Below are 16,013 nucleotides of genomic sequence, written 5' to 3'. Positions count from 1 at the left end.
CACTATTACTGCAGTATGTACCACACCCAACACTATTACTGCAGTATGTACCACACCCAACACTATTACTGCAGTATGTACCTCACCAAACACTATTACTGCAGTATGTACCACACCCAACACTATTACTGCAGTATGTACCACACCCAACACTATTACTGCAGTATGTACCGCACCAAACACTATTACTGCAGTATGTACCTCACCAAACACTATTACTGCAGTATGTACCTCACCAAACACTATTACTGCAGTATGTACCACACCCAACACTATTACTGCAGTATGTACCGCACCAAACACTATTACTGCAGTATGTACCTCACCAAACACTATTACTGCAGTATGTACCTCACCAAACACTATTACTGCAGTATGTACCTCACCCACCACTATTACTGTAGTATGTACCGCACCAAACACTATTACTGCAGTATGTACCTCACCAAACACTATTACTGCAGTATGTACCGCACCAACCACTATTACTGCAGTATGTACCACACCCAACACTATTACTGCAGTATGTACCTCACCAAACACTATTACTGCAGTATGTACTGCAGCAAATACTATTACTGCAGTATGTACCGCACCAAACACTATTACTGCAGTATATACCACAACAAACACTATTACTGCAGTATGTACCACACCAAACACTATTACTGCAGTATGTACCACACCAAACACTATTACTGCAGTATGTACCACACCAAACACTATTACTGCAGTGTTTTCACCTCAGAGTAAAAATTTAGCAGTGGTGTAAAGTACTTAAGTACAAATACTTTAAAGTACTACTTAAGTTGTTTTTTGGGGTATCTGTACTTTACTTTGCTATTTATATTTTTGACTACGTTTACTTTTACTTCACTACATTCCTAAAGAAAATAATGTACTTTTTACACCATACATTTTCCCTGACACCCAAAAGTACTCATTACATTTTGAATGCTTAGCAGGACAGGAAAATGGTCCCATTCACTCACTTATCAACAGAACATCCCTGGTCACCCTACTGCCTCTGATCTGGCAGACTCATTAAACACACATGCTTTGTTTGTAAATTATGTCTGAGTGTTGAAGAGTGCCCCTTGCTATCCGTCAATGAAAAAGAAAAGTGTGCTGTCTGTTTTGTTTATTAGAAATTAGAAATGAGAAATTCTACTTTTACTTTTGATATTAAAGTACATTTTAGCAATTCCATTTACTTTTGATACTTAAGTATATTTAAAATCAAATACCTTTGCACTTTTACTCAAGTCGTATTTTAATGGGTGACTTTCAATTTTCTATTAAGGTATCTTTACTTTTACTCAAGTATGACAATTGAGTTCTTTTTCCACCACTGCAATTTAGTATGTTGTTGATGTTTTGGTTTTTTACCTCAGAGGAAGATAGCCAGACAGGTGAAATTGAACAGAAAGCGGGTCTTTCTGTGTGTATGTGTGTGTGTGTGTGCTTTGTTACTTTTCTTCAATTCTATCTGAAGTTGATATCTCTGAGAGACGGCAGTACATTAAGACTGCTATTTCCTTCAGAGCCATCTGGTATGTGGTGAGGAGCAGGGAGGACAGAGATGGACCCAGTGATGCTTGAACAACAGACTAAATGCCATCCCACATTCTCCTGCTCCCTCTAAAGACCTCTCACACTCTTACACATGCAGACTTCTCAGTAGGAGAGCTCATTTAGGTTGCCTGTGTTAACGACGACCGTGGCTTGAGGCTTGGATGGAGAGACACAACAGTGAAATGTACTGTCTGTATTTGGAGTCTTACAACCTCATATTTGTTCTCTCTCGACATGATTGGAGCTTCAACATCTGTCTGAGTCACTGACATTATGATCTTAAAATGTCACCTTTGGTGTTGGACTGGAATGAGATGGCCTGTAGCCAGCCTAACCCTTAACTGAAGGGATTAGGTCCTCTAGAATGGCTACAGATCTGGTTGTGCTTTAGCCAACAATTTAGACTATCAGAGATAGTCAGAGGATTAATCGGCCAAAGTACATCTGGACCAGGATATAGGAATGGTCCTCAGGTTCCGGAAGAGGCTGATATTCAGGGGGAGAGAGACAGAGGATTTGATTTGTACACGATTTAGAGCTTGCTTTCCCTTCTTTTTGATAGTGCTTATGTGTAAACAAAACCATCCCATACAGGTCTCTGACAGTATGTGGCTCAGTCGATGATGATTAGCTTTCACTGAACTTCTCTCTTCAGTCAAACTCTCATATTATTCACAGAAACTCCTCCATCTCTCTCTCTCTGTCTACTCTCTCTCTCTCTCTCTCCATCTTTCCATCTCCATCTCTCTCTCTCTCCCTCTCTCTCTCTATGTCTACTCCCTCCATCTCTCCGCTTCCCTTTGACTGAGCTCAGTGAAGCAGCAGCATGGCTCCCGCCCCGTCAGACTGACAATTCTGCAATCTGTGTTGGGCTGTAATGAGACTGAACAGGGTTTCATGAGGCAGAGAGTTTCATAATGAAATGGCATTTTGCACAATGAAGCCCAATAAATACAATGCTCCATTGGCTTGAGCGTCAGACGCTTCCAGAATACCCACTGTGTCCCAAATGACACCTATACTGTAGTGGACTACTTTTGGCCAGCCCAGCCACACAGCCTGCGTCTGCAAATGGCACCATATTTCCTGTATAGAGCACTGTTCAGCCAGCCAAATCTAGCGCCATTTCAAACGCAGACTATCACTGTGGGGTCTACGTTTCCTGAACAGAGGTCATCTTTAAGGGAACTGAAATCTGGTCTTGAAGAATTTGTCTCTTCTCTCTCTCACCTCTATGATACTTGTGATAGTGACAATAACTGTGTGTGTGTGGTGTGTGTGTGTGTGCTTGTGGACGTCTTTAAACAAAACAAAAATGGACCAACTGGGGACATTTTGTTGGTCCCTACAAGGTAAAATGCTATTTCTAGGGTGTTTAGGGTTAAAGTTAGAATTAGTCTTAGAATTAGGTTTATTGTTAGTTTTAGGGTTAGTGTTAGGAGCTAGGGTTAGTTTTAGGGTTAGGGTTAGGAGCTAGGGTTCATTTTAGGGTTAGGGTTAGGAGCTAGGGTTAGTTTTAGGGTTAGGAGCTAGGGTTAGGGTTAAGGTTAGGTTTTTGGGTTAAGGTTAGGGTTATGGTTAAGGTTAGGGTTAGGGTTAGGGTTAGGGTTAGGTTTAAGAGGGTTTCTGTTTATGCTGGTATCAAACCTTGGGTTGCATGGACCTATTGCAACTTTCTGCCCTGTTTCTATATTGTACATCAGACCGGTCTGGAGAGGGTGAGAGAACATGAAAGGCCGAGAACTCCGCGGGTTCACCCATGACAGTTCAACAACATGAGGAAGGCAATTGTTGATAAAGTGCTGAGGGTAAAACACATTTATTTTTAAAACAACATTTATATAATAAAATCATAATAAAACATGCAAACTGGATCAATAAATGAATCGCTAAATAATGAAATAAGTAAGTTCATAAGTGGAAATCCCACCATGGGATGAAGGATTAAGTTCTACAAAGATAAGTGTTACGTTGAAGTGCTTGATATAATAACATTCAATATAAAAAAGACAAAACCAGATTGAGCAAATAAATACATTATTTTTTATTGAACTTCCTCCTCTTGTCGGTGGCCCCTCCGGCTCTCTTAATTAGGCCCTCACTAACTCCCACAGTCACTGCTTTATCCTCCTCTTTACCATTCATACCAAGTGGAATTAGGGTTGGGGTTAGGGTAAGAGTACGGGTTAGGGTGAGGGTAAGAGTACGGGTTGGGGTTAGGGTTAGGGTAAGATTATGGGTTGGGGTTAGGGTAAGAGTACGGGTTAGGGTGAGGGTAAGAGTATGGGTTGGGGTTAGGGTAAGAGTACGGGTTGGGGTTAGGGTAAGAGTACGGGTTGGGGTTAGGGTAAGAGTACGGGTTAGGGTGAGGGTAAGAGTATGGGTTGGGGTTAGGGTTAGGGTAAGAGTATGGGTTGGGGTTAGGGTAAGAGTATGGGTTGGGGTTAGGGTAAGAGTACGGGTTAGGGTGAGGGTAAGAGTACGGGTTTGGGTTAGGGTAAGAGTATGGGTTAGGGTAAGGTTTAGGAGTTAGGGAAAATAGGATTTTGAATGGGACTGAATTGTGTGTCCCCACAAGCTTAGCAGTACAAGACTGTGTGTGTGTTTGTGTCTGTCTATTATTCATGTGGCGGTGTTATTGTTTCGGTGACACCCGACCCTCTGGGCTTGAATTTTTAATGACCCAGGAAACCTGAGCTGAGATCTGTGCTCATGGAGGCTGCCTGCCAGGTCGGTTGTTGGTCGATGATGTGGACAGTGGTCCATGTCAGTCGCCTCTCGTCTCCGCCTGTGACATCACCGTGCTCTCACGGAGGCAGAGCACCTCATATTGTTTCCGATGCCCGTTCTTAATGATCACCATGTATATGTCCCACATGGCACCCTATTCCCGATATAGTACACTACATTTGACCAGGTCCCATATGGCTCTGGTCAAAAGTAGTGCACTATGTAGGGAATAGGGTGCCATTTGACACATTACCTAGGAGGCCTCAACAGTGACACGTTGTTCTGTGTTGTGCAGAGCCACCCAGCCAGCAGTATTACTGCCGTCTCACTCTCTCTCACCATTGTGTGTCAGACAGTAAAGCCCGAGGTCCACACTTGAAAAGCCAGTCTAGAGGTCAGTGTGTGAAGTTGAAAACACATACACTATGTCATGCTGTACTATGTTCATGTTCCTATTGAGCTAATATAGTCAACTGAGTGAAAGGGTTATACTCTGCTGTACAATTGTGTTGTTACTGTAGTCTATTGAGTGAAGGAATGAAGGAATGGCTGAAATTCTCTAGGACAGTTTCAATGACAATGTCTACGTAGCTCACTAGCAGTCTCTCAGGCAATCAACCCTAATGGCTTAGAATTAGAATATGGCAGACCGCAACCACGCCACGTCATTCTAACTAGCCTAATGAATAACATGGGCTTGGAGAGGGTGTTTGGATTGAATTATTGTAGTCAGTGCCTTAACAACCATGGAGCTTTTGTTGTCACAGGTAACATTAAATGCCCCTCCTGCCCACACTTTGGATGCATCCCAAATGGCACCCTATTCCCTATATAGAGCCCTATGGGCCCTGGTCAAAAGCAGTGTACTGTATAATGAATAGGGTGCCTTTTGGGTTACAACCATGTCCTGTGTTGTATGTGAAGGAAGGTGACTGCATGACATGAAGGAGACAGTTGTTGACATCCATTCAGGGTTTGGCTTGCTCTACAGATATATAGCAATACAAACTGGAACATAGAGGATCTAACAGTACAGATAGATATCAATACAAACTGAAACATAGAGGATCTAACAGTACAGATAGATAGCAATACAAACTGAAACATAGACGATCTAACAGTACAGATAGATAGCAATACAAACTGAAACATAGAGGATCTAACAGTACAGATAGATAGCAATACAAACTGAAACATAGAGGATCTAACAGTACAGATAGATAGCAATACAAACTGAAACATAGAGGATCTAACAGTACAGATAGATAGCAATACAAACTGAAACATAGAGGATCTAACAGTACAGATAGATATCAATACAAACTGAAACATAGAGGATCTAACAGTACAGATAGATAGCAATACAAACTGAAACATAGACGATCTAACAGTACAGATAGATAGCAATACAAACTGAAACATAGAGGATCTAACAGTACAGATAGATAGCAATACAAACTGAAACATAGAAGATCTAACAGTACAGATAGATAGCAATACAAACTGAAACATAGAAGATCTAACAGTACAGATAGATAGCAATACAAACTGAAACATAGAGGATCTAACAGTGCAGATAGATAGCAATACAAACTGAAACATAGAAGATCTAACAGTACAGATTGATAGCAATACAAACTGAAACATAGAGGATCTAACAGTACAGATAGATAGCAATACAAACTGAAACATAGAAGATCTAACAGTACAGATTGATAGCAATACAAACGGAAACATAGAGGCACAGAAGTTAGAGGAAAAACATAAGAAATGGAGGAACTTATTCAAGAAAGGTCAAGTATAATATATTATAAAAATAAAGCGAACTGGATGGAATATGGGGGAAAATATTTTTTTAATCTTCAACATAGAAATGCTACCAAAAATAATTTACAGAAACTTGTTGCAAATGACAGAGTCATTCATGATTCACCAAACAATATTTTGAAAGAGGAAGTAAAGTACTTTAACCACATGTTTTCATTTCAGTCTCCTCCATCTCCACTAACTAAAGTTAACTTTAAGGATTTGTTTCTATTAATAGTGTGAAATGAACAGCTATGCAGACATACTCATGTGAAGGCCAAATTACAGAGGAGGAACTTCTAGATGCAATTAAAGCCTTTAAGTCAGGGAAAACTCCAGGCCTGGATGGAATACCAGATGAGGTACACTACCGTTCAAAAGTTTGGGGTCACTTAGAAATGTCCTTGTTTTTTCAAGAAAAGCACATTTTTTGTCCATTAAAATAACATCAAATTGATCAGAAATACAGTGTAGACCTTGTTAATGTTGTAAATGACTATTGTAGCTGGAAACTGCAGATTTTTTATGGAATATCTACATAGGCGTACAGAGACCCATTAACAGCAACCATCACCCCTGTGTTCCAATGGCACGTTGTGTTAGCTAATCCAAGTTTATAATTTTAAAAGGTTAATTGATCATTAGAAAACCCTTTTGCAATTATGTTAGCACAGCTGAAAACTGTTGTTCTGATTAAAGAAGCAATAAAACTGGCCTTCTTTAAACTAGTTGGGTATCTGGAGCATCAGCATGTGTGGGTTCGATTACGGTCTCAAAATGGCCAGAAACAGCCTCCCGGGTGGCGCAGTGGTCTAGGGCACTGCATCGCAGTGCTAGCTGCGCCACCAGAGTCTCTGGGTTTGCGCCCAGGCTCTGTCGCAGCCGGCCGCGACCGGGAGGTCCGTGGGGCGACGCACAATTGGCATAGCGTCGTCCGGGTTAGGGAGGGTTTGGCCGGTAGGGATATCCTTGTCTCATCGCGCTCCAGCGACTCCTGTGGCGGGCCGGGCGCAGTGCGCGCTAACCGAGGGGGCCAGGTGCACGGTGTTTCCTCCGACACATTGGTGCGGCTGGCTTCCGGGTTGGAGGCGCGCTGTGTTAAGAAGCAGTGCGGCTTGGTTGGGTTGTGCTTCGGAGGACGCATGGCTTTCGACCTTCGTCTCTCCCGAGCCCGTACGGGAGTTGTAGCGATGAGACAAGATAGTAATTACTAGCGATTGGATACCACGAAAAATTGGGGAGAAAAGGGGATAAGATTTTTTTTTAATAAAAATGGCCAGAAACAAAGACTTTTCTAGTGAAACTCGTCAGTCTATTCTTGTTCTGAGAAATTAAGGCTATTCCATGCGAGAAATTGCCAAGAAACTGAAGATCTTGTACAACGCTGTGTACTACTCCCTTCACAGAACAGCGCAAACTGGCTCTAACCAGAATAGAAAGAGGAGTGGGAGGCCCCGGTGCACAATTGAGCAAGAGGACAAGTACATTAGAGTGTCTAGTTTGAGAAACAGACGCCTCACAAGTCCTTAACTGGCAGCTTCATTACATAGTACCCGCAAAACACCAGTCTCAACGTCAACAGTGAAGAGGCGACTCCGGGATGCTGGCCTTCTAGGCAGAGTTTCTCTGTCCAGTGTCTGTGTTCTTTTGCCCGTCTTAATATTAAATTTTTATTGGCCAGTCTGAGATATGGCTTTCTCTTTGCAACTCTGCCTCGAAGGCCAGCATTTCGGAGTCGCCTCTTCACTGTTGACGTTGAGACTGGTGTTTTCGAGGTACTATTTAATGAAGCTGCCAGTTGAGGACTTGTGGTTCCAAACTTCTTCCATTTAAGAATGATGGAGGCCACTGTGTTCTTGGGGACCTTCAATGCTGCAGAAATTTTTTGTTAACCTTCCCCAGATCTGTGCCTCGTCACAATCCTGTCTCGGAGCTCTACTGACAATTACTTCAACCTAATGGCTTAGTTTTTGCTCTGATATGCACTGTCAACTGTGGGACCTTATACAGACAGGTGTGTGCCTTTCCAAATCATGTCCAATCAATTGAATTTACCACGGGTGGACTCCAATCAAGTTGTAGAAACATCTCAAGGATGATCAATGGAAACAGGATGCACCGGAGCTCAATTTCAAATCTCATAGCAAATGGTCTGAATATATATATTTTATTTTTAATACATTTGAAAAAATCTCTTAAAACCTGTTTTCACTTTGTCATTATGGGGTATTGTGTATAGATTCCTGAGGAAAACAATAAATGTAATACATTTTAGAATGAGGCTGTAACATAACAAAATGTAGAAAAAGTCAAGGGGTCTGAATACTTTCCGAAGGCACTGTAAAACACACTATTACTGTTTCTAATGCAGTGTCCCCTCTGCCTCCCTCCTTTTCATCACTAGTCAGCACTAGCGCGGTGATGCGGTGTGTGTGTGTGTGTGTGTGTGTGTGTGTGTGTGTGTGTGTGTGTGTCTGGCCACAGATAGCTGTAATGGAATGCTAATGTGCTGAGCTGTCCTTGTCGCTTCAGCACTACAGCAGATCAGGAACAGAGAGGGACACGGTGCGTTGTGTTGCCACGGTTAATCTGCTACTGCAAGTCATTCTGGGTGTGTACCATGGGCCTGAGGGGCTAGTGCACTACTTTTGACCAGGACCCATAGGGCTAGTGTACCTGGGGAAAAGGGGTCTATGGTCCCTGGTGAAAGTATTACACTATAAAGGGAATAGGATCCCATTTGGGACGCAGCCTCAGCATGGTCTGGGTCTGGCCTGGCTGTATCAGTCGTCCGCTGGCAGGGTGGCAGGGTGGCAAGGTGGCTGGGTGGCACAATGTGGTCTCTGGCACCGCCACTCCAAAGGGCCATTTAATGTGATCAGCGGTGTTGGCTGGCCTGCGTCATGCAGTGCAATCTTGGCCACCAACTCAAATGGCCTCAGAGCTAACAGAACAGAACCCAGTGTGTTCCTCTCCTCCCTCTCTCTCTCTTTCGCTCCTTCTTCCCTCTGATAACCCCTTCCTTCCCCCCTCCCTCTCTCTTTCTCTCCTTCTTCCCTCTGATAACCCCTTCCTTCCTCCCTCTCTCTCTCTTTCTCTCCTTCTTCCCTCTGATAACCCCTTCCTCCCTCTCTCTCTCTTTCTCTCCTTCTTCCCTCTGATAACCCATTCCTTCCTCCCTCTCTCTCTCTTTCTCTCCTTCTTCCCTCTGATAACCCATTCCTTCCTCCCTCTCTCTCTCTTTCTCTCCTTCTTCCCTCTGATAACCCCTTCCTCCCTCTCTCTCTCTTTCTCTCCTTCTTCCCTCTGATAACCCCTTCCTCCCTCTCTCTCTCTTTCTCTCCTTCTTCCCTCTGATAACCCCTTCCTTCCTCCCTCTCTCTCTCTTTCTCTCCTTCTTCCCTCTGATAACCCCTTCCTCCCTCTCTCTCTCTTTCTCTCCTTCTTCCCTCTGATAACCCCTTCCTTCCTTCCTTCCTCCCTCTCTCTCTCTTTCTCCCCTTCTTCCCTCTGATAACCCCTTCCTTCCTCCTGTCCTCCTCCCATGCTGCCTACCGCCCCCCCAGGCATGCCTTGGAGGAAAGGCAGTCAGACACGATTTGGCTCAGGGGCTGTTGGCTGTAGTCAATCAGATGAATACTGAGCAGGCCAGACTCCGACACCCAATCTCTCTCTCTCTCTCTCTCTCTCTCTCTCTCTCTCTCTCTCTCTCTGTGACTAGAATGAGAGGAGAAGTGGGGGAATAGAGGGATGACAGGAAGATAGGGAGAGAGTGGAGGAGTGGGGGATTTGTGATGGAGGGTTAATTTGTTGGCTGTCCTGGAGGAGCTTCCTTCCACCTTAAACAGACTCACACAGACACACACACTTAAATACAAACATAGAAACACAGTCGGCACACACACATCTGCACACACACACCTGCACACACACCAGAAGAAGTGAGATAGGATATATTATATAAAGTTGGAGGTTCCATCAGCGGTAGATGAAATTCATATTTAATTTCCTAAATGACACAAGCCATCCTCCTGCACCAGCAGCCCAGCACTAACAAACCATCCTCCAGCACCAGCAGCCCAGCACTAACAAACCATCCTCCAGCACCAGCAGCCCAGCACTAACAAACCATCCTCCAGCACCAGCAGCCCAGCACTAACAAACCATCCTCCAGCACCAGCAGCCCAGCACTAACAAACCATCCTCCAGCACCAGCAGCCCAGCACTAACAAACCATCCTCCAGCACCAGCAGCCCAGCACTAACAAACCATCCTCCAGCACCAGCAGCCCAGCACTAACAAACCATCCTCCAGCACCAGCAGCCCAGCACTAACAAACCATCCTCCAGCACCAGCAGCCCAGCACTAACAAACCATCCTCCAGCACCAGCAGCCCAGCACTAACAAACCATCCTCCAGCACCAGCAGCCCAGCACTAACAAACCTGGAAACCCTGGACTTCGGCTGTGTCTTAAATGACACCCTATTCCCTACATTTGACCAGAGCTATATGGGCCCAGGTCAAAAGTTGTGCACTTCATAGGGAATAAGGTGCCGTTTGGGATGTAGGTGCATAACAGTACTCTGCACTTAGAACCCAGCAGCAGCAGTAACATCTATATTGAAAACTGTCCATTGTGTTTCGTCTCTGCACCATTACAGAGTACAGGCTAGCTATAGCCGCGGTAAAAGAAGGCTGATTTAGATGGAAAGAGAAATCCACTGCATTGTGCTGGCTGTCGACTGACCACTCAATTGAGAGGAGGGTCCTGGGTGTGGATGAAAGATAGATGGATAGCAGTGAGAGAGAGGAGGATCCTGGGTGGATGAAAGATAGATGGATAGCAGTGAGAGAGAGGAGGATCCTGGGTGTGGATGAAATATAGATGGATAGCAGTGAGAGAGAGGAGGATCCTGGGTGTGGATGAAAGATAGATGGATAGCAGTGTGAGAGAGGAGGATCCTGGGTGGATGAAAGATAGATGGATAGCAGTGAGAGAGAGGAGGGTCCTGGGTGGATGAAAGATAGATGGATAGCAGTGAGAGAGAGGAGGATCCTGGGTGGATGAAAGATAGATGGATAGCAGTGAGAGAGCGGAGAGTCCTGGGTGGATGAAAGATAGATGGATACCAGTGAGAGAGAGGAGGGTCCTGGGTGGATGAAAGATAGATGGATAGCAGTGAGAGAGAGGAGGGTCCTGGGTGGATGAAAGATAGATGGATAGCAGTGAGAGAGAGGAGGATCCTGGGTGGATGAAAGATAGATGGATAGCAGTGAGAGAGAGGAGGGTCCTGGGTGGATGAAAGATAGATGGATACCAGTGAGAGAGAGGAGGATCCTGGGTGTGGATGAAAGATAGATGGATAGTGAGAGAGAGGAGGATCCTGGGTGTGGATGAAAGATAGATGGATAGCAGTGTGAGAGAGGAGGATCCTGGGTGGATGAAAGATAGATGGATAGCAGTGAGAGAGCGGAGAGTCCTGGGTGGATGAAAGATAGATGGATACCAGTGAGAGAGAGGAGGATCCTGGGTGGATGAAAGATAGATGGATAGCAGTGAGAGAGCGGAGAGTCCTGGGTGGATGAAAGATAGATGGATAGCAGTGAGAGAGCGGAGGAAGAGGAAGCCGGACTGATAGAGCGAGGGAAGATGAAAAGAGCAATACAGTCATCTAGGAAAGTTGTTAGGAGCCCTGCTGTTTCTGTTTTCCCCCAGCACACACACACACAGACACACACACACACACACACACACGCACACACAATCAGCTCTGAGAGGCTTGTCTTGTTGAGGAGGAGAGGAAGTGTCAGGCTTTTGATACAGATCCAATGTTAAAGTACAGAACTATACTTGTCGCTGTTTGTCGTTGCTAAGTGTGATTGTTGTTTCCCCGTAGGTCTTTGTCACATCACTATAGTAACTTTGCAAGTCATGAAGTCACTTGGTCGCTAATATGTCTGTAATATGTTACATTGGAAATTAAGCAGATTGGTTTGTCCTTTAAAGTGTGGGTCGTGGCTGACCACTGTTAGGACCAGGATGTAGATGTATTACAGTTTTATAACATAGAGACTGAGGAGATGTCCTCATATTTTGATACGCTTTGACTCTCTGCCCTAGTTCTGTGGTTAGATTTTTCTTTATGTAGCTGGTGTTGTTCTTAGGGTTGTCCCCGACAGTGTACGGCGAGTAACTTGAAGCTTTCCACCTTCTCCACTGCGGTGCCGTCTAGAGCGGTACTTCTTCAGAGCTCTCTCCATCTTTAGTTTGGTCTCATCCTGCCAGTGTATTGGTCTAAAAGGATGGAAAGAGAACATTTAGGCTACTGTACACACATCCATACATGGCACAGGAGCTGAATAGGAAAATAATAGATACACTCTCTCACTGTCTCTCCATCTTTAGTTTGGTCTCATCCTGCCAGTGTATTGGTCTAAAAGGATGGAAAGAGAACATTTAGGCTACTGTACACACATCCATACATGGCACAGGAGCTGAATAGGAAAATAATAGATACACTCTCTCACTCTGTCTCTCTATCTTTGGTTTGGTCTCATCCTGCCAGTGAACTGTTGTATGCTTGTTGTAATGGTTTAAAATGATGGAAAGAATAGCCCATTTGTGCACGTCCAAGCATTTTACAGGCCAAACATTTTACAGGCCAAGCATTTTACAGACCAAGCATTTTTCGGGCCAAACATTTTACAGGCCAAACATTTTACAGGCAAAGCATTTTACAGGCCAAACATTTTACAGGCCAAACATTTTTCAGGCCAAACATTTTACAGGCCAAACATTTGACAGGCAAAACATTTGACAGGCAAAACATTTGACAGGCAAAGCATTTTACAGGCCAAACATTTTACAGGCCAAACATTTTACAGGCAAAGCATTTTACAGACCAAACATTTTACAGGCAAAGCATTTTACAGTCCAAACATTTTACAGGCCAAACATTGGACAGGAGCTAGGGCAATAGAAGTGATGGTACAGATGTCATGTCGTCTCTCTGCTTGCGTACTGGAGCAGGAGAGAGTGTGTGGACATTACAGTCTTTCTATAGTCTGTCATGGACTATATCCTATGGTGAGCTGACATCACCTATTTATTGTATTAGTCTTTCAGACATACTCAGACTTTATCCTACGGGGAATCATGTTTTGTGAGACAGACAGACAAGGTCTCTCTCTAGCAGAATGAATGGCTGTCTTCATCAGGCACTTCTGTTCTGATCTATGTGTTTTTCCCAGATTAGATATTCTGGCATATTAATCATGACGCATTGTCATTCTCCTGATGTCGCTCATTATGGAGAAACAGAGACACAGACGTACCAAATGGCACCCTATTCCCTACATAGTGCACTACTTTTGACCAGAGCCTTATGGGCCCTGATCAAAAGTAGTGCACTATATATGGAAAAGGGTGCCTTTTGGGATGAAACCTAACACTGCCTTGTGCTAAATGTCACCTGGTCCCCCGCAAACAAATGACAACAATTAACAGATCCTAGATCAGCACTACTACTCTGAGACGCTTTATGGGCCCAGGTGTACGTTCGTCACCCAGTTGTGCGTTCGTCACCCAGTTGTGTGTTCGTCACCCAGGTGTGCGTTCGTCACCCAGTTGTGCGTTCGTCACCCAGGTGTGCGTTCGTCACCCAGGTGTGCGTTCGTCACCCAGTTGTGCATTCGTCACCCAGGTGTGCGTTCGTCACCCAGGTGTGCGTTCTTCACCCAGTTGTGCGTTCGTCACCCAGGTGTGCGTTCGTCACCCAGGTGTGCGTTCGTCACCCAGTTGTGCGTTCGTCACCCAGGTGTGCGTTCGCCACCCAGGTGTGCGTTCGCCACCCAAGTGTGCGTTCGTCACCCATTGTGCGTTCGTCACCCATTGTGCGTTCGCCACCCAGTTGTGCGTTCGTCACCCAGGTGTGCGTTCGTCACCCAGGTGTGCGTTCGTCACCCAGGTGTGCGTTCGTCACCCAGTTGTGCGTTCGTCACCCAGGTGTGCGTTCGTCACCCAGGTGTGCGTTCGTCACCCAGGTGTGCGTTCGTCACCCAGGTGTGCGTTCGCCACCCAGGTGTGCGTTCGTCACCCTGGTGTGCGTTCGTCACCCAGGTGTGCGTTCGTCACCCAGGTGTGTGTTGGCCTGTACCCGTCTGGGATGTGGTGCTTGGTCAGTGACAGGAGTGTACATGTGCGTGCGTCAGCCCCTTCACATCAGAGTGAGCAGCAGAATCACTCAGGCTGAAGGGGAGTGGAAGTGACCCACGCTCAGAGAAAGGGCCACAACTCGCCCTCTTTTCTCCTCTGTCTCCAAGGACCTCATATTTCCTCCAGTGTGATGATGTGGTAATGAAGATGGGGAGCAACAGTAATTATCATAATAATATAATTAAGCATAGTCTCTTTACCCCTAACTACATGTACAAATGACGTTGACTAACCTGTACCCCTGCACATTGACTCTGTACCGGTACCCTCTGTATATAGCCTTGTTATTGTTACTTTTTTATTTTATTTTATTTTTACTTTCGTTTATTTATTAAATGTTTTCTTAACTCTATTTCTTGAATTGCATTGTTGGTTAAGGGCTTGTAAGTAAGAATTAGACGGTAAGGTCTACCTACTCCTGTTGTATTCGGAGCATGTGACAAATACAATTTAATTTGATTTGAAGAGATAAGGCCCAAGGGGGTGTGTCATATGGCCAGTATACCACAGCTAAGGCCTGATCTTAGTGCCTGGACACCGCCCTTACACGGAACCCAAACCAGCTGCGCGCGTGCGCCATCATGCGCTATCGTGCATAAATGTATTTTGTCCCCCTACACCAAACGCGATCACGACACGCAGGTTAAAATATCAAAATAAACTCTGAACCAATGGCATTAATTTGGGGACAGGTTGAAAAGCATTAAACATGTATGGCAATTTAGCTAGTTAGCTTGCACTTGCTAGTTAATCTGTCCTATTTAGCTAGCTTGCTGTTGCTAGCTAATTTGTCTTGGGATATAAACATTGAGTTGTTATTTTACCTGAAATGCACAAGGACCTCTACTCCGACAATTAATCCACACATAAAACGGCCAACCGAATCGTTTCTAGTCATCTCTCCTCCTTCCAGGCTTTTTCATCTTTGAACTTATATGGTGATTGGCATCTAAACTTTCATAGTATTACCACGACTACCGGCAAAACATTTAGTCTTTCAATCACCCACGTGGGTACCTGCTTCTATAAACCAATGAGGAGATGGGAGAGGCAGGACTTTCAGCGCGATCTGCGTCAGAAATTGAAAGGACTTCTTTTTTAGCCCTTGGCATCGCAGACTCTCATTGGCGCGCGCGCAATAATTGAATAACATTGATTTCTAAATGTATTTTGCGACGCTCGCGCACGCGACGTGTCCGGGCTGGTCAGCATGTTAGCCGTGGTATATTGGCCGTATACTACAAACCCTTGAGGTGCCTTATTACTGTTATAAACTGGTTACCAACGTAATTAGATCAGTAAAATCATTTTTGGGGTCACCCCCATGGTATACGGTCCGATATACCACGGCTTTCAGCCAATCAGCATTCAGGGCTGGAACCACCCGGTTTATAATAATATATATGGCATTTAAAGTATAAACAACTGTAGTAGCCTACTGTATGTGGTCTGCTCTTAAACTCACTGTGTCAACAGACCAGTGTCCTGTACATATCCACCAAAGCTATTCACTGGCCGTGATGAGAATACCATCTGTATTACATGAAGAACACATTTCAAACACTTGTAGCACCGCTCATCTAAAGGCATGGTCCTGCACAATATACTTAGGCGCATACTACTGTAATTGACTTAACTACTCAATAACACAACGTGATTCCCCAAAAATAGCTTGGGTAAGTACTG

General features: G+C 44.6%; 1 protein-coding gene across 4 annotated transcripts in view; it reads left to right on the top strand.

Moving 5' to 3' along the window:
• Positions 1-16,013, top strand: part of ppp1r9a (protein phosphatase 1, regulatory subunit 9A) — a 108,250-nt gene that overhangs the window by 21,769 nt on the left and 70,468 nt on the right. The window lies entirely within an intron of this gene.

The sequence above is a fragment of the Salvelinus alpinus genome, chromosome 26 (genome assembly GCF_045679555.1).
Source record: "Salvelinus alpinus chromosome 26, SLU_Salpinus.1, whole genome shotgun sequence".
Taxonomy (NCBI): domain Eukaryota; kingdom Metazoa; phylum Chordata; class Actinopteri; order Salmoniformes; family Salmonidae; genus Salvelinus; species Salvelinus alpinus.
This window is presented reverse-complemented; position numbering and strand designations above follow the sequence as displayed.